Here is a 4,121-nt window from a genome sequence, read left to right as displayed (position 1 = left end):
AAGGATAGAATATGAGTTCCTTGCAGTTAGGTTGGCCTGAACAGCACCATGAAAACTTCCATTTATATACTGCCAGTCACCCCAATAACAAGGATTCTTAGTTGCTTGGGAAGAGGAGAAATATAGTGGTGGGCCCCCTGAAACAGATGAATGAGGAATTGAAAGAATAAAGGCCATGAATTTTGGTAGTGTTAATGGAAATGCTTTACCGTGAAACGACTTGATTTCAGCAGTGATGGAGGTTGGTAGTGAAGTAGAAATGACCTGTGACCATGGAAATGTAGAGCCACGGAGGAGGGCTCACTGGACTCAAGAACATCACTTAAGTAACTGGAACTGAGAGCGATGGTATTGGCTCAGTGCACTTGCCCATCTCCCAAGAGGAAACAGATGGCACAGTAGCATTAGGACAATTCAAAAAAGTCTTCTTTATAAAGGGACTAATTACAAACGTGTGGGCAGAGTAGAGAGTAGGGGAACCATTTGTGGCCATGCAGGCAGTGAAAGCTAACAGCTGTTGTTAAATACAGGCCTTAGGAGATGAGAGAAAGGATCAACTACCAGAATTTGAAGGAAAGGGAGTCATTATAAAAAGTCTCATCTGAGGGTTTGTTGACCTTTGATTAAGGGAGACGGCCAGCACAAGGTGATCTCATGCAGAGGAAAAACACCCTGACTTCGCTCCCTTCTCTCCCTTCAGTCTTCTTGATGGGACTTTCCATTCACTGAGCCAAACAAGAACCTGAAAACACAGATTAAGAATATGGTCCCTACGGATTAGCTTCCCTGAGTGGATACCAGGGCTTCACATATGGAGAGTGGGGGTGACACAGGGAGTCAAAAACATCTCATTTCAGTATGAATACCACTTCTTTAGCTATGTGACCAAAATCATAACCTCTCTTTGAATGCTTTTCTTATGTTTCTTTTCCTAAAGCGTTTCTTGTATGGTTAGTTTCTTTCACAGTATCACCTATAAATACTATATATTTATTATCTTAACAAAATTTCTGGTAGTAGTGCTGCTTCCCCAGTACATAAGCATGAACTACCTTAGCCTCTGAGTAATCAGATATTTTAAGAAAACACATAGCTACTTGCCATCCAGACAGTTCTGAGCTTTATTCTGAACATTCCTATACTGTTTGGTATGACAGTGTGCTTCTAAATATCTGTTGTCTGTACCACTAAAGGAACTCCAAGGTCTTCACTTTTTTACATTGTTGGCCTTCTCGCTTTTTCTTTTTTTTCAGAAGTTTGGAAGGGCTTTCTTGGGGCTACTCTGAGCCCCTCACAGTGTTCCAGGAACCTTATGGTTTTGCCACTGCCTTTGTTCTTTGGATATTTGGGAGGGAAGGCAGGAGGACCATCCTTCTCTCTCTTGGGAGAGTGAAGGCCCTTTCTGGGGACTGAGATGAGGTATGGGAAAAGTAAAAAATTCAACAGGAGCAGTCTGGTGGGGCCTGGAAGTGGCCAGAGCTTCCTTAGAGAGAATGGAGGTCAGGAGTATTGGCTTCATAAGAGAGAAGGTGGCAGTAAGAGGGTCTAGAGTCAGGAAGAGCAGATTGGTGGCGCTTTGGGCCAGGTGTGGCCAGAGAGTGTGCTTGTGGATGTAGAGAAGGCTGATCTGATGAGGGTAGCCCAGCCAGTCGAGGGACCCAGCAGCCCCGTGGCCAGTGCAAGGCAACCTAGCTTCTGGCCATGTCCCAGGTGTACCCACCATAGCTGGGCATGGCAGGGAGAGTTCAGGGTGATGCCCAGACCCAGGTTCAGGGAGACAAAGGGCTGGCTGTCCAAGCGTACTCACTTGGGCCATTTACACCACTTAGAGACTAGATTGATGGACCAAGAAAGATGAAGGCCCAGTGTAAAGAGAGTCAATAGGCATCCCTGGCATCCAGCAAGAAGGCCAGTGAGGGCAACCCGTAGGAGCTTAGCTTCCATGCTATGGGCACGCAGGGGGCAACAGCCAGCCCAGGACAGCACCAGTTATTAGGCCAGTCAAGCCCTGGTGAGGGAAATATGCTAAGAGGAAAACCCAGGACAAGCCAATTGCCAGCAGGAAGGTCAATAAGCCAAGCTAGGTATCACCCTCACCCAATGACTATGGATCCAAGTGGCCACCTGGGAAGAGATAGCTGTCATTATGGACCAGAGGGCTGTTCCCACAAGAACAGTGTGGGAAGGGCTGCTGGGACCAGTTTCATAAGAAGAGGGGAACAGGTGAATCTGGGCTGGAGTCTAGCTGTAATGCCCAAACTCATTGACCCACCAAAAGGACCTGTCTCCAAAAAGAAACCACTTGAAGAGGAGGTTGAGCCACTTGGTGAAGAGGCTGATCCATACCACCATGATGCCCACCTGGTGAGAGGAATAGTAGGCCATGGGATGGAGAACAGAAAGAGACTCTTGGAGTGTCCCAGAAAGGTGATCCAGAGCCACACGTTCTCCAATCAGGGCAGCTGGTTTGCAGCACCTCAACTATCATGATCCCTGTGCCTGGCATGGACTCCATGGCCACCAAAGAGCTGGCTTGACCAGGGTTTGGTCTGAGGTGGTGCATCCCTCCTTTGCTGCTGTGAAGATGGATATGTAATATCCAGGGCAAGATTCCTTCCAGACCAGACCTTTCTCCTCCGGTGGTGCTATCCTCCAAAGATATCTTGAGATCTCTTGGCGAGAAGGCTAGGGGCTACTCCTATTCTGTGGAGCCAGGCATACCCAGCAGGTGCTGAAGCGGGACCCTAAGTTTGCACACCCAACTGGTTAATTGGTCCGTGCCTTCCTCCCCCCAGCTCAAGACTCTCATGCTTGAGTTCATTCACTATTGATTTGGAAGCTGACGGATTTGGAAGCCTCTTAATTTTGAGGGGTTGTCCCTAAAGTCTTGAGAGTTCTTATATATAGCACAGAATAGTCACACTTCTTCCCAGTTCTAAGCTTGTTTGCTTTGCCCTTCTCCTTTCCATAGTTTGCTTCTAATTATATTTCTCTAGTAAAATATTTAACCATTTCTTCCTGAATCGTGAATTCTAAGGTGCAATAAAAGTCCAAAGGGAAATGTATATGTTGTTATACATAAAGAAAGATTTTTTCCCCCAGAGCATTTTCAGTGATTTCTGCAGGAATGAATGAGTAAAGGTTTCAAGAATGAATAGTGGCAGAAAACCAACTTACTATTGTATACAAGTCTCTGCAGCCCCTGGGTGCAAGTACTTCTGTATCTCCTTTTGTTGAGTTCTCTATTTTTTTATGAATATGCATATTGGGGAAAAAACTTCCATCTGCTCCCTTTTAGCTGATTCTATCACTTTTTTGAGCTGTGCATCACTATGAAGCTTCAGAGAAAAATGATAATTTACATTACATATAGATGTAAAGGAGAGAAGGAGTTGATGAATTGCAAACAAGTATAATCTATATGGACAAATTGTGCCGGAAGTGATTTCACCCCATTTTACTCTGCAAATGGAATGATTCCTGCCCAATCATTTGGCCAAGTGCCCAAGAACTCAGAGAAGAAAACCATCCTGTTGGCCTGTGCAGCAGGATTTCACCTCTCCCTATGAAGAAACAGGGACTTCCCTATTGGCTCAGACAGTAAGGAATCCTCCTGCAATGCAGGAGACCCAGGTTTGATCCCAGGGTTGAGAAGATGCCCTGGAGAAGGAAATGGCAACCCACTCCAGTACTCTTGCCTGGGGAATTCCATGGACAGAGGAGCATGGCGGGCTACAGTTCATGGGGTCGTGAAGAGTCAGACATGACTGAGCAACTGGCACTATATGAAGAAACAGTGCTTTGCTCTAGGGCTCACCGGGGACTCCAGAGGTCAAAAGAAATCTCTGAACATTCTAATGTTATTCCTTATAGGTTCTTCTGTCATGGTTTCGTAAGTTATAATATCGTGTGGACACGTTGCTACATTGTGTATGTGAGAAATTTGCATGATGGAGTAAGAAATGTGAAATAATAAAAATATTTTCCTGGTAGCTTCTCCCTCTGCACTTTGTTTCCCAGGGTAGATCATTTGCCTAAATGTCCAGGTAGTGCTAGGGGTAAGGAGCCTGCCTGCCAATGCAGGAGACATAAGAGATGTGAATTCTATCCCTGGGTCGGGA

General features: G+C 45.7%; 1 pseudogene; it reads right to left on the bottom strand.

Annotated features, from left to right (window-relative positions):
- Window positions 1–1,291: 1,291 nt before the first annotated feature.
- LOC128052218 (glucose-6-phosphatase 3-like) lies at window positions 1,292–2,515 on the bottom strand (annotated as a pseudogene).
- Window positions 2,516–4,121: the final 1,606 nt, after the last annotated feature.

Source organism: Budorcas taxicolor, chromosome 1, assembly GCF_023091745.1.
Source record: "Budorcas taxicolor isolate Tak-1 chromosome 1, Takin1.1, whole genome shotgun sequence".
Lineage (NCBI taxonomy): Eukaryota > Metazoa > Chordata > Mammalia > Artiodactyla > Bovidae > Budorcas > Budorcas taxicolor.
Note: the sequence above shows the minus strand (reverse complement) of the source record. Positions and strands in the feature narration are given on the sequence as shown.